Below are 23,735 nucleotides of genomic sequence, written 5' to 3'. Positions count from 1 at the left end.
TAAATGTTTTATTGATGTAGTTGAGATTTTAAATAAAGCAAACAAGGTACTGTGGGGAAGAAAGAGCCTTGGCTCTTTCTTCGCCACAGTACCTTGTTTGCTTTATTTAAAAGGAAGAGGCTTCGATTGCCTCTTCCCGAGTTTTCGCCGCCTGCGGAACGCACGCCGCTTTTGAGTCGAAAAATTCGTCTGCTAAAGAGCCTTTGAGGAATACCTCGGCCGGCTCTCGGCGCCCGTATGCTCGTTCGTTGGCGGCGTTTGTTGCGCCATCTCTTGTCCACCGTGCAAAACGGCGCCGTGTTGATTGCAGACCGGTGGCGTCGCTGCGTTTCCATAGGAGCTAAGCCTTTTTCTTTCTTTACTTTTTCCTCAGGTAAGTTCGCTCTTTGCAAATTTTACGAAAAAAATTGCACCATCTGTGGGCAACGCTGCACAAAGTCGTAGCGCGATAGGTTAGGAAACCGAATTTTCCGGTCGATTTAAACAGCCTACCGTCTCCTTGTTTCACCCGGTAGATATTGCGCCAAACAAAGTTTCGTTTTGTGGAAAAATTGTTTTATATATACGTGTCCCAAAGAAGCCCTCAATTTTTTTTTTTTTCCCTCGCAATTTTTTTTTAGGGGTGAACGGCGTATAAACAATGCCAGATGCTGGGAGTAGTTGAAGTATCGCAATGTAACATTCGGACCACGTCCAACTTAACTGTAATGGCCATCATTTTTTTTTCGCCCAGGTAGTCAATAGGGAGTTTTCGTAGATCGTTTTCGCCGTCCCGCAACGCTCTCCGCAAACCGCTACGATACTCGGAACTCTGCAGTCAAGGCCATTCTTGACTGCAGAGTCAAGTCTGTACCTTATCTGTACCATATTCTTATAAAAAGAATAAGGTACAGACTCGTTGAGGAAAAAAGAATTTAAGATATTTTAGGTAGATATAGAAGAGAGGTTGTAACAATGCACTTCAAATGGTTTCCCAGAAGCCGTCGTATTTAGTTTATGCCACTACCGTGAGGTTTGTTTGTTCAAAAAATGATAACGGGATCGGGAAGACGGTGGCTTGGGTGTGCAAAGAAACATTAAAAAAAGAAACAATTTGTGAACTGTGCAGTTGGGGTAGTATATAAGATCTCGCTGTCGTGTCGAAACGTATATGTTGGGCAGTCAGGCAGATGCATTAATGATAGATTAAGGGAGCATGATCTGGCCATAAGATCGCCCTCCGGCAACTGGGCGGTGCTCTGTGCCAAATGCGGGTGTGCGCCACTCTTTACTCACACTGCCATTGCGACGCGGCACAGTAACCAAAGAACGAGGGAGATTATGGAGGCTTTTGTCATGTCACGATGCGAGGAGGGTATGCGTCTCAGTTCGCCGTCCATTGCCTTGTTTGGCAGCGAGATTGCTTACATGTGCCGTTACAATCCAATATTGTAATCACATTGATAAAATTGGTGGTATTTTGTGCTTTGGTAGTTTGAGGGCTTCATGTTTCTTTTTATTAAAAAAAAAAAAAAACAGTTGTAACTCAGCGCTTGTCGTATACATTCCTCTCATTCCTCCTTCGTCTACTCTTCGCGCATTTTTTTCTGTTGCTATGTGTTTTTGCACTTTTTTCTTTCGCACCCTGTTTTTTTCACAGTTGCCCAGATACCCATACGTATATGCACTGAGAGCGATGGAAATAAACTTTCAATTGGTAGTCAGTGCTGTCGTCTGTCTCGTCTTTGTTTTGTCCTTGTTTTGTCTTGCCATTTTAAACAAAAATGTACTTGGCTTGGTCATTCCTTCCTGTGTGATACGGAGCGGTGGTTAGTGCATTATTTATTCCTTTCGGATAATGGTTAATCTTTTCGCTTGACACAGCAATAGTTTAGTTGCTGGTCACAACCTCCCCTCCTAGTAGAAACGTTGCAAGCAGAGTTCGAAACTCTCGATTGACTTCTCCCGATGTAGCCGACTTTCTGTAGCACACATCGAGCTACTAGATGCATCTGTCTACGATAAGGAAAATTATCAGCCCTTTAAAAAACTAGCGTCGCAGTTAAACACTTCAATGAATATATTGTGACGAAGAAGAAGATGCGGCAAGACGACGCCGACGGTGGAAAAAAGAGGACGATGCCGGCGGTGCACGCTCTGAAGGACTAACCGCCATATCTGTGTTTCTAATTCTCTTCACTGTATAGTAAATCATTTTCATTATCAACGTAACATTTTGGTGGAGGTGGACACCATCCCCCTACCTCTCCGCTCCCCACGCTCGACCTCCGGAGCCGCCAGCTTCCGCCTCCGGAAGCTGATATCTCCATAGACACACCAGCTACTGAGTGTCACCCACCCTATCGAGCACCTTCCCGACCGTCGGATATCACTACGGACACCTCGTCGCCTGCGGACACTGAACCCCCACAAGACCCTCCCCCGCAAGCTCAAATGTCTCGTGACACCACATCCAGAGACGCCGGTCAAACTGCTCAAGCCCCTCCCTTGGGCCTCTCCAAACCGCGTGACCCAGGAAACTTCACTGGATCCGGTGAACAGGACGTTGAAGAATGGCTTCTTCTCTACGAGCGAATCAGCCAGCATAACAGATGGGATCCAACCATTATGCTTGCCAACGTTGTGTTTTACCTCAAGGACACTGCCCGCACATGGTTTCTCACACATGAGGAAACAATCACATCATGGGACATGTGCAAAGAGAAACTCCAGCATCTCTTTGGCGACCCCACTGGTGGCAAGCTGTCCGCTAAATGCAAACTCGCTTCGCGTGTGCAGTCACCTACGGAGTCGTACATGACGTACATACAGGACATCCTGTCCCTTTGCCAGAAAGCGGACCCCAACATGCCCGACTCGGAAAGGCTCCCCAACGTCCTGAAAGGTATCGCGGACGACGCATTCCAGCTCCTCGTCTTCAAAGACTGCACATCGATAGAGGACGTTGTCAAAGAGTGCCGACGCTTTGAAGAAGCAAAGAAACGACGAATCACCGCAAATTTTGTGCGCCTCCCCAACACGACACCAACATCCACATGTGAAGACACCAGCCTTCAATCGGACCACATAGCAAAGCTCATCCGCCGAGAACTTGAAGCCATGTTCCCTGTTAATACTTTCACCCGGCTTACTGAACAGCAAGAACCGGTCCTCCCGGTATCTGCCGTCCAAGCAGTCATAAGAGAGGAAATCAACCGACTTCATGTTCCAACATACGCACCTGGAAGTCGGAATTCTTTCACACGGTAGGATTATGACTCCCCTCCCCTCAACACTTCACCAAACCGGCGTGACCCTGCAGCATGGAGGACACCTGACAACAGACCTATATGTTTCCAATGCAACGCCGTTGGACAAATTGCACGATACTCCCGCAACCAGTGGAACAACCGCCCACGCACATTCGCATCGAACAGCTATCGGTCTTCGTTTGGTCACCAGTTTTATGAACCTCCCCGCCCCAACCCTCAAGATGAAGAACAGTTCACCACTCGTCCTACATACAACCGCTCGCCATCTCCACGTCGCCGCCAATCATTGTCCCCCACCCCCCGCCGCCCCATCTCCCCAGCCCATGTCGCCCCTCAATCGGAAAACTAAGCAATGCAGCTTCGAGAGGTGAAGCTGCTCATGAATCATTGGTAAGAAATCCTCTTCGCAAACGTTCATTGACCCCTCATAATCAGAGTTTTGTTACAATCGACAACATTGGAACAACAGCCCTCATCGATACTGGCGCCGCTATCTCCGTTATGAGGGAGGATCTGAGACGTCAGCTACGCAAGGTCTTAACGCCACCGGATTCCACGCCACTTCGTGGTGTGGACGGTTGTCTGATTCCTTCTCTTGGCATGTGCAGTGCACGTATTGCTCTGAAAAATAAGACCACGTCCGTCCTTTTTACCGTCATTCCGAATCGCCCCCATGCATTGATCCTTGGATGGGACTTCCTATCCGCCCACAACGCCCTTATTGATTGTGCAATGAGAGAAATTGAACTTAATGTTTCCGCTTCGAACGCAACTCAGGACCCCGTCATTTGCAAACTATGTTCTATGGGAACTTGCCGCATCCCACCATTAAAAGCAGTCCCCATCAAGCTGTCACCTGAAAGCCCTACAGCCGATGGCGACTACGTCGTGTCTTCAAACATGGACATTTTTTTCGCCAAGCAACTTAGTATTGCGCATTCAATTGTTTCTATCCATGATGATTCCACTTCTCTCTGGGTGGTCAATCTCGGGCATAGCCCGCAACTACTACCCAGAGGCACTTCTCTAGCCGTCACATCACCGTTGTTCGAAGAAACACTATCGGTTACTACCGAAAACGACCGACCAACTCTAAATTCAAGTCCGCCGTTGACCTCTGACCTCGTTCAACTGACCAACATGATTGATTCTGCGTTAGACGCGACGCAAAAACAACAGCTACATAGTCTTATCTCGAGATATCACGAAATCTTCGACTTGCCAGCTCATCCTCTTGGCCGATTATCCACCACCAAACACCGCATTGACACCGGGACCCACCCATCTTTACACCACAGGCCTTATCGAGTTTCGGTAAGCGAACGTCGCATAATACAAACCGAGGTGGACAAAATGCTTTCGCGAGACATCATACAGTTCTCTTCTAGTCCATGGTCCTCTCCTGTGGTTTTGGTTAAAAAGAAAGATGGGTCCTGGCGTTTTTGCGTCGATTACCGTAGGCTGAACAAAATAACCAAGAAAGATGTGTACCCATCGCCTCGCATCGATGACACCCTAGACTGTCTACACGATGCCAAGTACTTTTCTTCTATCGACCTTCGGTCAGGGTATTGGCAAATTAGTGTGGATGACAACGACAGGGAAAAGACCGCCTTCATTACTCCAGACGGCCTCTATGAATTTAAAGTCATGCCGTTCGGTCTGTGTAATGCCCCCGCTACTTTTGAGCGAATGATGGACCGCCTTTTAAAAGGTTTACGGTGGACAACCTGCCTCTGCCACTTGGACGACGTTATCATATTTTCCAGTTCGTTCTCATCCCATCTTGCACGCTTGGATCAAGTCTTGAACCTCTTCAAAGAAGCGGGTCTCCAACTCAATTCCTCGAAGTGTCAATTCGGCAGCTCCCAGATAAAGGTCTTAGGTCACTTGGTTGACATGCATGGAGTTCGACCAGACCCTGACAAGATAAAAGCCGTCCAACAGTTTCTGACACCTCAATCACCAAACGATGTCCGGAGTTTTCTTGGGCTGTGCTCCTACTTTCGACGCTTTATTCGCCAATTCGCTCAAAATGCTCGTCCCCTGACAAACCTCCTCAAGAAAAACCAGCCCTTCTCCTGGCAACCGGAACAACAAGCTGCTTTCACTCCTTTGAAAGACTCCTTAACGTCTAATCCTGTTTTAGGACATTTTGACGACTCTGCACCTGCTGAATTGCGCACGGACGCCAGCGGTCATGGAATTGGCGCTATTCTAGCTCAGCACCAATCTGGAGAGGAATGTGTAATAGCCTACGCCAGTCGTACACTCTCCCCAGCCGAACAAAACTACACGATAACCGAAAGGGAGTGTCTCGCTGTTGTATGGTCCATTACAAAATTTCGTCCTTACTTATTTGGCAGACAATTTTCTGTTATTACAGACCACCACGCCCTGTGCTGGCTTTCCTTGTTAAGAGACCCGATCGGCCGACTTGGACGGTGGGCTTTCCGTCTTCAGGAGTACGATTTTAAAGTCATATACAAATCTGGACGACTCCACCAAGATGCCGACTGCTTGTCTCGACACCCTGTCGACCCCATTGACCAAACAGCCGACGACAACGACCTCCCCGTACTTCATATTTCAACTTTTATGAACATCGCAGAAGAGCAGCGTCGTGACACAGCTCTACAGACCGTCATTGACAATGTCACTTCAGATTCGACTCAACCCTCCTCTAGGCTTTACACGGTTCACAATGGCATTCTTTACCGACATAATTTTCGGCAACATGGACCGTCTTTACTTTTGGTAATTCCCAAGCACCTTCAACATACAGTCCTAGACGACTTGCACGATGCCCCAACCGCCGGTCATTTGGGTGTCGCTCGCACCTACGCAAGGGTAAAGCATCGCTGCTACTGGCCCGATATGCACAGGAGCATTAAGCGTTACGTTTCATCCTGCGATTCCTGCCAGCGCCGCAAGACCCCATAATCCCGGCCCGCTGGTCTCCTGTAGCCCCTGCGTCCCACGGTCTGCCCATCTGACCGCGTCGGAGTAGACCTTCTTGGTCCGTTTCCGTCCTCCTCCACTGGAAACCGCTGGATCGCCGTGGCCGTTGATTACGCAACACGCTACGCCATAACAAGGCCGCTTTTGACTAGTAAGGCAGTGGACGTTGCGCAATTTATTTTAGAAGACGTAATTCTCAAGCACGGCGCACCTCGAGAACTTCTTTCCGACCGTGGGCGCCCTTTTGTGTCACAACTCGTCGCCGAAATTCTGCAGCTATGTGCCATCGTCCACCGAAAAACGACGGCCTACCACCCACAGTCCAACGGGCTGGTGCAACGCCTCAACCGGACACTTTCTGATATGCTGTCGATGTATATCTCGGCTGACCATCGCAACTGGGACACAGTTCTTCCTTATGTTACATTTGCGTACAACTCCTCCCGTCACGACACAACCGGTTTTTCGCCATTTTACCTACTATTCTATCGCGAGCCCAACCTTATGATTGACACCCTTCTTCCACTGCAAACCAACGCCGCACTTACAGATCACACCTCCGAAGCCATATGCCGCGCCGAAGAGGCACGCCAACTAGCACGGCTACGAACACTTGATTCGCAGGAACGACAGTGCGCCCGCTACAACCACCTACATAGTGCAGTTTCCTATTTGCCGGGCGACCTTGTTCTGGTATGGGCGCCTCAACGACGTGTTGGTCTCGCTCAGAAAATGTTTCCGCGCTACACCGGCCCCTATCGTGTCGTCGCACGAGCGAGTGACGTCACCTATGTGGTGGAACCATTACAACTCTCTCACGATACACGCCGCACTCAAGCCGACACCGTCCATGTTGTGCGACTCAAACCATACATGGTTCCAGCTAACGGCGAGACGCCGTTTTTGCCCGGAGGGGGATAATGTGACGAAGAAGAAGATGCGGCAAGACGACGCCGACGGTGGAAAAAAGAGGACGATGCCGGCGGTGCACGCTCTGAAGGACTAACCACAATATCTGTGTTTCTAATTCTCTTCACTGTATAGTAAATCATTTTCGTTATCAACGTAACAATATAAAAAGGGAGCTTGTGCGGCATGATACTCGTACGCCGACAGTCAGGAAAAGCATGACGCTAGCACTGCGCTCCTGGCTATGCGCACTCATTCCACGCGCTCATTGCGACATGCACATCACCACAAATTGTCTTTTTTTACCTAGGTGGACTCCGAAGCTACAGGAGCAACCTCCACCTCACAAGCCCCATACTTGTAAACCTTTGGCAGAGGCTTGGGATGCTCCCAGCCACTCAACAGGAATCGTGCCTACAATTGGAGGTAAAAACAAAGTTTTGTTTTGTTCACCATCATGAAAGACCCTTTCGCCGAGCCAAGGTGCTAACCACACCTTGGCCATAGGAACATAAAACGAATGTTTTTTTTTTTCTAATAACAACAAGCAACGTGGGCCACACTAGAGGGGTTATCTGGCGTTTCTTATTCTTTTATAGTCCACAATCTACCTAAAAAATGGCTAAACGCAGACACAAGCATCGGAAAAATAAAAAAATAGAAAAAATATTGGGTAAAATTATTATTTTTGCGAAGTTGTTGATTTTACAATTCTGCTCTTTACCGTGTTTTTCAAAGAGAAAGTATCTATAGGCAATAGCAATAATAGAAAAAAAAGAGGCATCAGCGGAAGGCAGGGGTTCTCTTTTTGAAATGTAGACTTTGTTCCCAACTGATTACAGTCAGTTCTATGGTGTCAAATTAATGTCTTGGAGGTTAGATCAAACATTCGCGCAACAGCACGAACCAGAAGATCTTCATAGTTATTTTTCAGACTGCCCGCGCGAACAACGAGCCTGCCTCCCACTGACGTCACGGCAATGAAAAGCGCGGGTATATTTGAATGTTGGCTCTGTCATCATTTTCAATTCCCAATTTCACAATAACTGGCTGAATTTCGCGATACTTAATAGCATAGCGGAAAGAGCAAAGGCCGGTCATTCCAAAAATTTAGCTAGTTGGTGTACCCCAACAAATCGCCGCAGTACCCCTTCAAGCGAGTCTAGCACATCGGCCTGAAACTTCCTTGTCAAATGGGTCATTCTTAGTGATTAACATGATACTTTAGTATGCTCGACGAAAGCTTTTCGCTGGACATTTTGCATATTGTCACTCAAGTATGTTCAATTTAAGAGTACTAGCTAGCCGATTACACGCCATTCTGTAATGAAAAAATACGGCCCTCGTAAGAAAAAAAAATAACATTGCGCACCTCACAAAATCTTAGACGAAGATGCTTATAACCAAGGGCTTGGACATGTAGCGCCTTATTCGACCATTCAAATGACTTTTAAGGGAAACAAACGGGGGATATCCAGTTCAAGCCTAGTGCCTACTGTGTTCCGGTATTTTTCTTGTAATGTAGAGCAAATGATGCGTATCTGAGCAAGTGAAGTGGAACGTTGTGTACATGGCTGTCGCTTATAAGGCAATTCCTTCAATTAAGGCTCAGACACGAATGCATTTTAATATATAAATGTATCTTAACTATATTGTTATAAGAATAGTGGCACTCAAAAAGAATCTCCCTTTTCTACAGAACAAAAAGCCGAGTCTGCTTGACGATTGATTGGAGTGCGAAATTCGCATTCATAGCCCAGAGCTCTATAGTTGTAATCAAGGACAAAATGTTATGTTCTAAGCATTTCAGTAGAAGATAACATATATAATTAAAAATGAGCTGATACCCATTACTTGTCACTTTACATGAAAACACTATCAATACACGTTTTCTAGAAAAATGGTCGGTCCCTCGAAATTGCAAAAACTATAATCTTCAAGCACCTCACTACAACATTTCAACATTTTTAAATAAATGGAATATTCAGAGTAGCAATGTTTTAACTTTTCCTAAAAATAAACTTCGCGTACACTTTGCTTAAAGCCATAAAAAAACTTTCTTTTGTCAAATTCATATGTTGGCTTCACGGTGTGGTAAACTGCGTAGTGTGAAAAATGTACTAATTTGTAATATCATACTTTACAGACTGTATTATAATTGTTTCATGAAGCTGCCACTGTCGTTGTTACGGAACCCCAGATCCCGTCAAGCTGCATATAGCAGCTTTTTCTCTGGAGGTCCCTCCATTACATATCTGGACAAATAAAGCTTCTTTAAATTCAATTGAAACAAGTGTCGTCTGGCCCATAAATTCCCCAGATTAAACATCTCCAATATGGGGTTTTAAAATCCCGTACAAGGTATTACTGCGATAGAAGAGAGTAGGACCTTTCGCAGGTTTCCCTACCGAAAAACCCAGTATAACTTATCACTATCTGGATTATGGAACTGAAAATTTGTTTCTGGAAACCGGAAATACAGATTACAGAGAAAGGAATAATTTTTGATAACATAAAATTCATATAGAGTCCAGAGAGAATCCAGATAGATTTCCAGTTCTATAATCCAGATACCGAAAGGTTTTAATGGGTTTCTCGGTAGGGTTCGCGGCGTGACCACAGATGTCACGCCGCGCATCACGTCACTTGTTACCTGGTGTCAGCAGGCACCATGACGCAACGTTGCCATGCCCAGTAACGTTTCACAGTGACACTACGCGACTCAATGACGTCAGTGGCACCGTACGTGACATGGTGTCCCTACCGAAAAAAACAACAGTGCAAACTGGATCATCGACCAGAAAATCTAACTAGATTTTTAGCTGGAAACCAGAAACCCTATTTGCTTGCAATTTTCTGCAATGGGGATTTCATGTTTCCAGTAAGAAATCCAATTACATTTTCTGTTCCATATTACAGGTTACACTGTGTTTTTCCCCTTAGGGATCATGGCGTCACGTGACAATACGTCGTGAGACGACACCATGACGGCACGTAAAAACAAATATAAAACTGCTGATAATGCATAAAATAAAAAAACGTGAAAGCCATTTACAACTCCCTGTAACACCGAATTAGAGCGCAGCTCTTGAGGAGGAGGAGGGAAGGGTACTGGGGGAGGGGTGAAGTGACCTGGGGGGTCACGTGACCTTGGGGGGGTCACGTGACCTTGGGGGTCACGTGACGATGCCGATGATGTCATCAGTGACGTCACTGATGACATCATCAGTGACGATGACGATGCGGACTCCGATGACGTCATCAGCGATGATGACGATGAAGATGCGAATGTCAGTGACGTCATCAGTGACGTCACTGATGACGTCATCCGTGATAATGACGATGACGATGCGGATGCCGGTGACGTCATCAGTGACGTCATTGATGACGTCATCCCTGATGATGACGATGACGATGCGGATGCCGGTGACGTCATCAGTGACGTCACTTATGACGTCATCAGTGATGATGACGATGCCCATGCGGATGCCGGTGACGTCACCAGTGACGTCATTGATGACGTCATCCCTGATGATGATTATGACGATGCGGATGCCGGTGACGTCATCAGTGACGTCACTTATGACGTCATCAGTGATGATGACGATGCCCATGCGGATGCCGGTGAGGTCATCAGTGACGTCACTGATGACGTCATCAGTGATGATGACGATGACGATGCGGATGCCGGTGACGTCATCAGTGACGATGACGTCATCGGGGAGGTCACGTGACCTCGGCGGGGGGTCACGTGACCCTGGGAGGTGGTCACGTGACCTCGGGGGGTGTCACGTGACTTGGGGGTCACGTGACCTCGGGGGTCACGTGAAATTGGGGTCACCTCGGGGGTCACGTGACCTTGGGATTACCTTGGGGGTCGCGTGACCTTGGGGTGACCTTGGTTACGCCGACGCCGACGCCGCTCAAGCCGGGAACGGGCCCCTAAGAGCTGCGCTCTAAAACAAAGCGTGTTTGCTCATGCCTTCAGAAAGGCACTCGGGCGATGAAACGAATAAAGCTAGGTGCGTGGTAAGAGTTGCGCACGATTCTAGACTAATTTAATAATTAATCACAAATGCAGAAAACAACTGTATTAGATGAACTAAATTTCAGAAAGGATTACAGAGATATTTGTATGCCAGTCATTGTTCAGGCCGGCGTTGAAGCGATCTTCTTCTTTCGAGTATCTTCGTTCAAACTTAAACTGATCCTCCGCACATACAAAAACACTCGACCAAGCCGTCCGCTCCCGGCAGGCGTCTTTCCAATTTCTCCCGCCGGCAGAGTGTGAGGCTGACAGCTGCAAGTCATAAAGCTGTCCACCGACCGAGAGGAAAATGGCTCACTCGCCGAAGCCGAAATCACTGCGGAGGTCCCGATGGTAGCATATAATTGGGGTTTAATGTACGTTGTTCGCGTATTGCAGACGCTACCGAAAAACCCAGCATAGCTTAGCACTATCTGGATTATGGAACTAAAATCTGTTTCTGAAAACCTGACATCAAGATTGCCGACAAAGGAATATATATATATATATACTTAAACTTGAAGTCCCAGATAGAGTTTAGATAGATTTCCACTTCCATAATTTAGATAGCAAAAGTTTATTCTGGGGTCCTTCGGTCGGGGAACACATTCCCGTCCCGTGGAACAAGCAGTGCTTGTCACTTTTCACGTTGAAAATTCCAGCGGGTACAGCAGTTGCACAGGACGCCTAAGGATCGTTCCGTTGGGAAGGAGCACCGAACACGAGGGCACATGGCCGTCTTGTACACGTTGCGCCCCCTCAATTCGCCCCACTCTCCACTGTATTTGTGGCGGTTTTTCCTCATGCACCAAGAACACACCTCTGTCTCTCAGACTGTTGACATGCGTCTCTGTCGATTGGTGTGCATAGCGGAATCGCAGAAGGTAGAACTTTTCCCACCCTCTCCAGAAACTATCCATCACTTTATCACGATGACACCAACTTCTGGAGAGCTCGCCTTTTGTTGAGTCTCCTATACTGCTAAGGCTTTTCGACAGCAAAGCCGTCAGACCCCTGCCCGGCAAAAAGTGCGCCGGAGACAGGACCGCTTGGTCAGGCAGGTCGTCATGGATCGTTACTGGTGGTCGGGTGTTCAGGACGGGCTCAACTTCATTCAAGATAGTGATCAGTTCTTCAAAGACGAGTCGATTTTTTCCGAGGATGACGCGCAGGCTTCACTGGATGGTTGTAACCATTAGTTTCCGTAAGCCGCCCCACCACATTAGTCTTTCCGCAATAAAGTTCCACTTGATTCGATTTTGCGAACAATGATCTTAAAACCGATCATTTCGGAAGGTGGGTCAAATATCAGAAAGGTACTTCGAAACTCTAATAAACGTAAGAGCATTGTCTGAATAGCTGACACCGGGCAGGACACTTGGGGCAGTGAAGCGCTGGAAAGCCATGATGAAGGCTTCTGCCGATGGGCTAGAGACCAGCGCCAGCTGCACGGCTCGAGTTACCGCACAGGTAAAAAGCTCGAAGTACGTTTTCCCGTTAGATTTATAAGTCTTCTCCGTTAGTTGACAAGCGAAATCGATGCCGACCACCTCGAAGGAGTCCGCTCGATTCACGCGATCCTTCGGCAACGGTGCAGTTGGCCCAGTAGTCAATTTCAGTGGAGCGAGTCGACAAATGTTGCACCGGTTCATGACCTTTTAGGTCAGCAGTCGTGCCCGCGGTACGTTTTTGCGCTCGCGGACTTAATTTAAAGTGTCGGGAAGCTTCCCAAACAATGTTTCCTAATGAGAGTCTCGTTTCAGAAGCTCCGTGAAAGGATGTTCGGGTAGGAGCAGGAGTGGGAGCTTCACTTCGACTGTCTTGTTCAGCTCCTGAAGTCGTCTCTCGGAAGCGCGACAGCCAATCGGGTTCAACAAAAGCGGTGACGGAGATAAGGCTAAGTCTGCTTTTCATTTTTTTTTTTTTTTAATTTTCGATTAGCGTCGTCAGTTCTTGTGAATAAGCCTCTTGTTACGTTCTTGCGATCCACCACATATCCGCTCGTACCAGTCCTTGAGCCGTCAGTGGGCCCTCCCACTAATCGCGTTGCCATCTGTAGAAAAGAGTCAAAGTACAGGCTAGCTGGTGGAAGTCAACCATTTCGTCGTTTACCCTGAGACTGGGGAGGTTTTTTGAAGAGCAGAAGTAACAGAAACAGACAGGTCTCTTTTGAGACCTGTCTGTTTCTGTTACTTCTGCTCTTCAAAAAAAAAAACCCAGTCTCAGGGTAAACGACGAAATGGTTGCCATCTGTAGTTCTTGAATAACAGCATGATTGATGCCGTAACCCTCAAGACCCGTTGCAGTGTGCCGTAGCGTTCCAGTACCAACAGCGATGTACCTGTCTTGGTTGCAGTTGGCACCGCATGATATTCCCGCTTCCCTTCCTTTTCAACCTGCAGGGACCCCAAAATGTCGTCAGAAATGGCGAAGTTTGGCCACGCCTCCTCAGCCTTGACAAGCCAAGTTGGACCCTCCATCATATTTCACTTGTTTGAAGGTCTTCTGCGCTGACTCCCCACATCATCAAATCTGCAGGATGTTCCATTCCAGCGCAACGTTTTCACATAGAAGGCACACCCCTCCCCTTTGCATGAATGAATGAATGAATTTGGAGTTTTCTGACGCAGCAGCAATTTAGGCCGTTGTGCGCCAAACACAGGGTGAGTAAATATCACAAGACTAAAGGTTTATTATTGCAGTGAATAAAAATACCAAATATCACTTGAAGAAAATTGTAGTTTAAAGTCGATGTAACCTCTCCCCCCTCCCCCCCCCCCCCCTCCTTTTTCAGCTTGTATCTCGATCACTTGGTTTGCCCCGATTGGTTTCCATTTTGCCGCTGACCTTCGAGTACAGTGAAGCCTGGTCGTACTGTCTGTCCAGTAGAACACGCCTTGAATGTTCATCACCTTCCCGAGGTACTAGCCTATCCATCTCTCAATTACCGTTGCCACTAACTCGAGTCGAGGGAGAGTTAGCCGCTTTATCGGCGCCACACGGGATCTTAAGAACAACAAGTTTACCTCGACCTTCCCTTCTTTTTACTTCAGCTCTCAAATAAGGAGAGGTGTTGTGTGCCACCGGCCGCGCGTCACAGAAGATGTGTAGTTGCAAAAAAACCCGCAGTTTCTCTCAGCTCCTTTATGAAGCATCGACGAATCAGCATCGTCTGAATCTGCGGAAGTTCGGTGCTCCATCGTCGCCATTCCTCTAGCCGCTAAACGGTCAAATCGTCGTCCCAGCCAAGCCCGCATTCCCAGATCCACTGGAAGAAAACCTTCACCCCTATCACCTAGGGTGCCAAGAGTCCCAACCGGTCTCAAACTCCAGACGCCGCACGGAGTACTAAGCGCTTCGTCCTCCCACTACGTAACGAGGTTGAGCACCATTTCCGCGTGAACAGCCAGCGTGTCCGTGTCCTCGCCAAAGCAGCCCAAGCACTCCCTTGGTTCGGAAAAGGCGGATGTCATTGATCTCTCGCGAAACGAATTTTGCAGCTATGTCGGCTTCGTTGACCACTTTCAGAGTGTCGTCCCCGCATCCTCTAATATGCGATTATTTTGGACCTGTAGCAGCGCCGCTTTCTTGATACTTGAGGCTCCAGACCAGCAGATCGTCAACGTAAAATTACTTTTGAAGATGCTCTTCCGTTGGTTTCAGGTCTCCATTCACACCGTTCAGGTGATGCATAAGCGTGGCGATAACCAGAAAGTGGCTGCTGGATGTCCCAAATGGCACTCTTGTCATCCTCTACTCAAAAAACGCGTGGCTTCGAACTCGACGTCGATGCATCTCTCTCCACCCAAATAAAGCGGGGTGCATGCCTGTCTTGGGGGCGAACCGATCTGTAAAAACGCCTTTTCTATGTCTGCCGTTAAGGCGATTGGCTGCGGACGAAAGCGCACTAAGATCCAGACTAGGTCAACGTTCAGGTTCGGTTCCTTGTCCAGGTGCTCTTTAAGTTACGCCGCTCCAGGTAGATGTGAAGAAGCGTCAACAACGACCCGTAGTTTCGTCGCCACCGATTCGTTGTGAATGACCGGATGGCGCGGCATGTAATACATCCGGGAGAGTGACAACTCGGCGTCGGGAGGCTTCGTTGGAACCCCCTATCCGTGTCCGGCTGTCATGTAGCCAGAAATGGAGTAATTGTACTCCGCCGAGAGGTACTGAATTCGTGAAATTCATTTCGTCAGACCTCCGAGACGTTTCAAAGCCAGTGTACCGGTATCGTTTCAGGTTTCCGGTGCTGGCTTTCTAGGGCAAATCTATATCCTATTGCTTCTCGGTTTTCTTGATTGTTTTGTTGAACTCGACCAGTAGTTTCTTGTGCTCCTCCGTCTTGCTGCATGGCCGATCAGCAATGCCGAGGCTCTCCATCTCCCTAAAACCCCGCAGCACGCCTCTAAAGTAATTGTTCTCCGCGGGTTCGACCCTCAAGATTCACACTATGCTGTTAGCGTTGCCACTGAGGAAGCTGTGGTAAGACACGTGGCCCTGAAAGGCGCACCCATAAATCGTGATTATAGCGACATGTTTTTGATTTTCTTCCCACCGCAGCACTTGGGCTCCTGTAACCCCCCACAGCTGATCGGATCCGACCAGCAGAGATATGCCTTCTCCTGCCGGAACTCTAAGAAACAAGAACGCATTCGCAGTGTGGCGTGTGTTTCCTCAACACGGCGAAAAAAAACGTGGTCAACGGGTACCGCGAACGACGTCCTTGCAAAAGAAGGGCGCCTCGACAGCCTCGACAACGCATTCTTCTTGACGGTACTTACTGCGCGTTCGTACATCAACCAAGCAGCCATCATCGTTGTGGTCGTGTCCAGCAGTGGCCAAGCGCGTTAAGTCGGAGGCTGGTCTTTCCTACGAACTCGAGGCCGACCTTGCGTGAAATATCCACGCGAATGAAGGCACGCTGGCTTCCTCCGTCGATGATGGCTTTCACGTAGCCGCTTGGTTTCCCCTCTACAGCTCAGGCCCGGAAAGTCTGAAGAAGAACCTTGCAATCGAATGGGACGTCGGTACAATTAGAGATAGCGTTTTGGACGGCAGTCAGAAGGTCATCTCGATTGTGTTTCCCTAGCGCGGGCTTCCAGTGGGGATCACACATCTATGTATCATGGCTATCGGAACATCCAGCTCATGACATTCTCCTACGATATTCCCTTGCTCGGTGCCCCCCCCCCCCCCCCCCGGTCATTGTGCATCTGAAGCACCGAAACCCCTCTGGTAGCTTTCTTTTCTTTGGGTCCAGTGCAAGGTCACAAGTGTATAGTTCTCTTGAATGCTTTGTTGACCCGCAGACGAAGCACTGGCCGTTGATGCTTGAGTGCAACAGTGTCGAAGCTGGCATTATTGGTTCATCACTCTTAGATGTCTGTGGCATCATACCGCTCGGCCACGACCCCGGCTCTTTTTCTGCTCTCGGTCTCGATATGAAGAACTCTAAGAATTTCGGCGAGGTCATCTTCGGCACCAGCGAATTGCAACCACGAAGGACGGATCTGTGCAGAGGAGAGCGAGTCGATCGAGCGGCCGGTGTAGTGTCGTGTTGCGTTTGGTGACGTTGGCTATCTCTCCGATGTTGCTGATGCCATGTAGACGGTGTTGCTTGACTGCCACACCACCAGTGGTAATCCAGCAAAATCTAATTCGATGGAGCCCTGAGGACAGTGTCCGACATCATTGTGCAGTAGGTTGCCGAGCCCACGCCGAGACCTCTCAGCCCTTCGGATACTGGTCTGCACATGGCAAATGATCCTCCCCAGTCCCCTTGTGTCCTTCGTGGGCCTCACAGGCGGGAAAGATGAGAACTTTGCCAGATGGTCTTGCATAATTCTTCGCCTATCGCTGAACCGCTGCGTAAGGATGTGGATGGCATCGTGGTTGCAGGCCTCCGTGTCCTGAAATTCTCAGATCGCGGCACTGGGAGGTCCGGTGACGAGTGTGCGAAAGCAGCGGAACTTATCCGATCGCGTGACGTTATTGTTGTTGTGAATAGCTCCACTGAACTATTCCCAGAAGCTCTGCCAACCACTGACCTTGTCGCTGAAGGTCTAGAGTCGCAACTTCGGGAGCTTCACTCCGCTTAACCTATTGGAAGAAGATATTTACTCCTCTACTGACGTTGTCGCCGATGTGGTATCATATAAAGACACCGGCGTTGGCAGTTCATTTTGGCATAGTGATGCTCTCTTGCAGCTAAACAGCACTAGCACTTAGGTGATATCTTCGCCGTATTCATCGACCGTCGTGCATTCCGCGACGAAGTCATCTACTGGCCTCAGGTCATCGATCTCAGCATTTAGGAACCGAAGTGTCAGGTTGCATGTGCTGAGCCGTTCTATCCAGGCAGGTTCCGTGGCCAGATAAAATACCGCTGTATCCAGCCCCGCCAACGCCTCGTTGATCAGCCTTGTGTTTCGTGTCCGTTTCACTCCACGTTTTTTTTTTAGCCGTTCCATCGTTGATCGTTCACAAACACGCGCACAGCTTCGTTACAACATCCTACTGAGGCAGTGAGAAATATTAAACCGCTCACCTCGTTCGATGTTCTGTCCCGGGTTTCGGGCCCAACGTTTCTGTGTCAAAAGTTGCGGGCAGTTCTAAACTGATTTAAATAGAAATAACACAAAAAAACTATATTACATCAAGTGGATTACAAAAACAATTCCAGAGATATTCGTATCACAGTCATTGTTCGGGACGGTGGCGCCGGAATCTTTCTCTTTCGAGTTCCATCGTTTAACTGATCTCCCACACCCACAAGACACTCAGCCATGCCGTTCCCTCCCGGCACACGTCTCCCCAATACTTCCCGTCGTTCCCTCAGCGGATTGACCTCGCAACCAGAGTATCTGGCTTGTAGCTGCAAGTCATAGAGCTGCCACTGATCGGGAAGAAACTGGACTCACCCGATGGATGGCAAAACCACTGCGGAGTGTTCCCCTAATTTACGTTGTCCGCGTATCGGGGAACAAGGTGGGTGTTAAGCCGGCGAAACCATGGCATTGAAATTAGGAGGGTTAAACGCTTGAAATCTATGTGGGCGATATTGAAGTGTTGTTCAGTCGCAACAAGGCAGTGTTAGTTTTTGCCCAATAACATTGCACAAGACGCGCTCAGGCAGTATACCCACGGCAGAGCACGGTTCATACATACAGATGCAGTTTCGTCGTTCCCTACATTTCAAACTTAGGTGCGTGGTTTTCGGCGCTCTTCTATTACCAAAAGGCAGTCCTATATTGTGTCCAATAGGCTCACGGTATGTTCTCTACTTAGTTCACACTCACTGCTTTTAAAACGCTATGGAATTTTCGCCTGGTGTGCTACTCAGTTCAATGAAAAACACCTATGTGGAGTGTATGGTGCGCGCTCACATCTTTACCGTTCATTTAGTCCATCTACTTCCTAATGACACCTAGGCGGCTGCGACGTCACACCTCAACTGTCGAAGTGTTTCACCTAACGTGTAGCGTATATTTTTACAAATTTTGATATCTGTATGAAGTCATGCTATTGATTTTTTTGTTATAATGCGATTAAACGTAAAGGTGCAAGCGAGCTGGGCAAAGAATGACGAAAATAATCCGCGGAGAAGGAGAACAAGACGGACAAAGGACAAACAGAAATTTCCAAATGCAGCTCGGTGACTGGTGCACGACCGAAAAAATCCGCCTGGTCCGGAATCGAACCCGGGACATCTGTTGGTGGAGCGCTCCACTGGAAATTGAGAGGTCCCGGGTTGGATTCCGGACCAGGCGGATTTTTGCGGTCGCGCATCAGTCACCTAGCGGCGTTTGGAGATTTTTGTTTGTCGTTTGTCCATCTTGTTCCCCTTCTCCAGAGATTTTTTTTTGTCCTGCTGTCACTGACTGTGTTGAAAATACCAAAAATTAATTATTATCATATCAAATACAGGAGTCAGAAAAATGACTCCGGTTTCATGAAGTACAAATCAATTATTAGATTTTCGTTTATGAGTACTGGGGTTTGCAAAAAAAAAGGAAAGTTTGAGTCTTACGGCGAATTCCTCTGGGCATTTTGGAGCGCGCCGGCATCGAAATTTCTGGAGCGCGCCTATTTCAGTGGGGGATCAGGATCAATACGGACGTGTTCCACTGTCGTTTTGGACCAGCTCCCTCTCCAGGTCTCAATACGGATCCGAGAAAAGTCGCTCCACGGATTTTGGGCGGATTAGACCGGAAGCAAGTCAGCCCTCGGCGCGCACAAGTGGCTCTTTCTCGCAGGGCATCTCGCCTCGGAAGTATTCGTAATGACCGCTCGCAAAGTGCCGCCCGTTTACTGCTCCTGCTGCTTGATGACAGCCCGCCGTCAAGTTGCTCCAGCAGCTTCTTCTCAGCAGTGACTCTTGTAGCAGCGACGACGAGGATTCCTTGTATGTCCCGCATAAACTCGACCACCTTTTCGGACCTTCGCAGACGTTCACGAATATTCCGATTAAGAGGGGATCGGGCCACGTGGCTACGCTGATGCACATCGCTTAAGGAGTATTCCCACAAAGGAGAAATATGCCACTTTCCTCCGCGGAGCTCGCATCACCGCGTGACAAACGTCATCCCTTCTTCACGTATCGCGGCGCCGTTCTCCTCCTTGGTGGCGTCGTGGAGGGTCGTCCAGTCAGCACTAACGCTCCGAGAATTACGAGGGTTACCCTCACGAGGATCACGAGGGTTACTCTCACGAGGGTTGCCCTCACTAGGGTCACGAGCGTTAGCCTCACGAGGGTCGCTAGAGTTAGTTACCCTCAAAAGGGTTACCCTCAAGAGGGTCACGAGGGTTACTCTCACGAGGGTCACGAGGGTTACCCTCACAAGGGTCACGAGGGTTATGAGTTACTCTCACGAGGGTCACGAGGGTTAGCCTCACAAGGGTTACTAGGGTTACCCTCACGAGGGCTACCCTCACGAAGGTCACGTGACCCTTTGAGGTCACGTGACCTTTTCTTAAGCCAGGCGACCCCAATGAGGTCATGTGACCCCCTGATGCCACGTGACCCCCCTCAGGGGACGCGACCTTTCCCTGAGGATACGTTACCCACCTGAGGTCACGTGACCTCAGGGAGTCCCTCAGTACCCTTACATCCTATTCCTCAGTACCCTTTTATCCTCCTCCTCAAGAGCTGCGCTCTAATCTGGCGTTACAGGGAATCGTAAACGGCCTTCTTTTTTCGTTTCTTGTTCTGCATACACAGCATCTTCTTTTACCAGGTAGAATGTCGTCATCATTCGTTTCTAGCAGCACTGTGGCCATCACGGCCTACCGCCGCGATGTTGTCGTGTGTGAGACCGCTAAATTCGTCTGGCAACACTAATATTGTCACGGCTGGTGACCAAAAATAACAAATAAACAGGAAGAAATAAACGTTTAATGTGGCGAACTTGTGCCAAAAATAAAAGAGTACAAAAGATAATAATAGAGCGTCGCGGGCGTCGAAGTCGGCGTGGTAGCAGAGTCGAACGCTGGGGCTAGACTGACTCCGCTCGCCTTGCGGAATCCCTTATGTACCCTCGTGGGTTTCTGGATCGTTCGGCGTAGAAGGTTCGGCGCGTGGAACATTCTAACCTCGAATCAGCAAGACGGTTCTCGAATTCACCAGAACCTTACATTACAGTGTCAACAAAAATGCGCCTCCGCGGCCAGGAATCGAACCCTGGCTTTCAGCGTGGGAAGCAAGCGCGATAACCGTTAGGCCACGCGCGCGCTGACTGCTTGGCCAGCGGCGCGCGCGGCATTACTCCCCCCTTTAAAAAGTGCATCGTCCCGATGCAATCTGAAAACAAAACAAATAAAAATAACGGTAAACTAAGAGTCATTTGGAACACATAAGGTCCACAGTCCTATCGAGCGTAGTACGGCTTCAGTCGCACGACGTGGACGACTTCCGGACGTGGAGGGCGGCGTGACGAAGTCCGTGTTCCGTCGGGCATCACTTCGTAGTTCAGATCGCCGAGTCGACGAAGCACTTTGTAGGGTTCAAAGTATCGTTTCAGCAATTCCTCACTGAGGCCGCGGCGACGGATAGGCGTCCATACCCACACCCTATCTCCGGGCTGGAAGTGGACGTCCCTGCGACGAAGGTTGTAGCGGCCGGCGTCGACGCGTTGTTGGTCTTAAATCAGGAGTCGGGCGAGCTGGCGAACTTCTTCGGCGCGTTGAGCAATCGCCTGGGCGTCGTTGCTCTCGTTGTCAGATGGCTCATGGGGCAGCATGGCGTCCAGCATGGTCGTTACCTTCCGACCATTTACCAGCTGGAAAGGGGTGAATCCAGTGGTCTCTTGAACCGCCGTATTGTAGGCGAACGTGACGTAGGGCAGCACCTCGTCCCACGTCTTGTGCTCTACGTCGACGTACATAGAGATCATATCGGCGATTGTCTTGTTGAGTCGCTCCGTCAGCCCGTTGGTCTGCGGGTGGTAGGCAGTTGTACGACGATGGCTGGTGTGACTGAGTCGGAGGATTTCTTGGGTCAGTTGTGCCATGAAGGATGATCCGCGATCTGTAATCAGAACTTCTGGATCGCCGTGCCGGAGGACGATGGACTCAATGAAAAACTTGGCAACTTCCACACCAGTCCCCGAAGGAAGAGCTTTCGTTTCGGCGTACCGCGTGAGATAATCTGTGGCGACGATGGTCCAGCGGTTCCCCGACGTCGAAGGCGGAAAAGGACCAAGTAGATCCATTCCGATCTGCTGGAAGGGTGCAGTTGGAGGAGAAATAGGCTGCAGGAGTCCGGCCGGCCTCGTCGGAGGTTTCTTGCGTCGCTGGCACTCGTGGCATGATCGTGTGTACAGGTGGACGGTCTTGGGGAGCTTGGGCCAGTAATACTTTTCACGAATACGGGCCAGTGTCCGGCTGTATCCAAGGTGTCCGGACGTCGGGTCGTCGTGACATGCTTGAAAAATCTCCCCTCGAAGGTCGGTCGGGATTACCAGCAGCCACGGCGAGTTGCTGTCCCCGAAGTTCTCTTTGTAGAGTACACCTTGTCGAATGGCGAAGGTCGGCACGGCTCGTGAGAAAACACGGGGTACGGTACCGCCGCGCCCTTCCAGGTGCTCGATTAAGGCTCGCAGCCCCGGATCGTCTCGTTGACGCCGTGCCATGTCATCGGTGTTCACTGCCCCTAGAAAGCACTCGTCATCATCGTCGTCGCTGCTGCCGGAAGGTGTTTCGACAGGGGCCCTGGACAGGCAGTCAGCGTCGCTGTGCTTGTGTCCTGACTTGTGAACCACAGTCATGTTGAACTCTTGTAGCCGGAGGCTCCATCGAGCGAGGCGTCCTGACGGGTCCTTGAGGTTCGCAAGCCAGCAGAGCGAGTGGTGGTCCGTGACTACGCGGAACGGGCTTCCGTACAAGTACGGACGAAACTTCGTGATTGCCCAGACGACCGCAAGGCATTCTTTCTCAGTCATGGAGTAATTTCTCTCTGCCTCGGACAGTGTCCGACTTGCGTAGGCGATGACTCGTTCGGTGCCTTCTTGTACTTGAACTAGTACCGCGCCAAGTCCTGCGTTACTTGCGTCAGTGTGAATCTCGGTGTCCGCATCCTGATCGAAATGTCCAAGAATCGGAGGCGTCTGGAGTCGTCGCTTCAGCGCGTCGAATGCCTCCCAAGCAGCACCAGAAAGTGAATTTCGATCGGCCGACGGTTGGCCAGTGTCTGGACAGCTTGGCCACTTTAAGTGCTTGGCCACCGGAGACATAAAAAAGGCCGGCAAGGGTCCGGCCACAAACTAGCTGTTTTAGAGCGCAGCTCTTAGGGGCCCGTTCCCGGCTTGAGCGGCGTCGCCGTCGGCGTCGGCGTAACCGCAACCCTCGTAACCCTCGTGAGGGTTACGAGGGTTACGAGGGTTAATCTCATGAGGGTTACCCTCACGAGGATCACGAGGGCCACGAAGGTTACCTACCCTCGTAACCCTCACGAGGGTTACGAGGGTTAGTTACCCTCAAAAGGGTTACCTTCACGAGGGTTACCCTCACGAGGGTTACTTACCCTTGTAACCCTCACGAGGGTTACGAGGGTTAGTAACCCTCGTGAGGGTAACCCTCGTGAAGGTAACCCTTTTGAGGGTTACGAGGGTTAGTAACCCTCGTGAGCGTAACCTTCACGAGGGTTACCCTCACGAGGGTCACGAGGGTTATGAGAGTTACCCTCACGAGGGTTACTCACCCTCGTAACCCTCAAGAGGGTTACGAGGGTTACTTACCCTCACGAGGGTCACGAGGGTTATGAGTTACCCTTACGAGGGTCACGAGAGTTACCCTCACGAGGGTCACGAGAGTTGCCCTCACAAGGGTTACTAGGGTTACCCTCACGAGGGTCACGATGGTTACCCAGGTCGTGACCCCCCCTGGGGTCACGTGACCTGGGGATACCCCCGAGGTCACGTGACCCCCCGTTGACGTCATAGGCACTGATGACGTCGTCAGTGACGTCACTGATGACGTCACCGGCATCCGCATCGTCATCGTCATCATCACTGATGACGTCATTAGTGACGTCACTGATGACGTCACCGGCATCCGCATCGTCATCATCATCACTGATGGCGTCATCA

The sequence above is a fragment of the Ixodes scapularis genome, unplaced genomic scaffold, assembly GCF_016920785.2.
Source record: "Ixodes scapularis isolate PalLabHiFi unplaced genomic scaffold, ASM1692078v2 PGA_scaffold3__209_contigs__length_174095766, whole genome shotgun sequence".
NCBI classification, from domain to species: Eukaryota; Metazoa; Arthropoda; class Arachnida; order Ixodida; family Ixodidae; genus Ixodes; species Ixodes scapularis.
The sequence above is the reverse complement of the archived record's forward strand: the minus strand, read 5'-3'. Positions refer to the sequence as shown.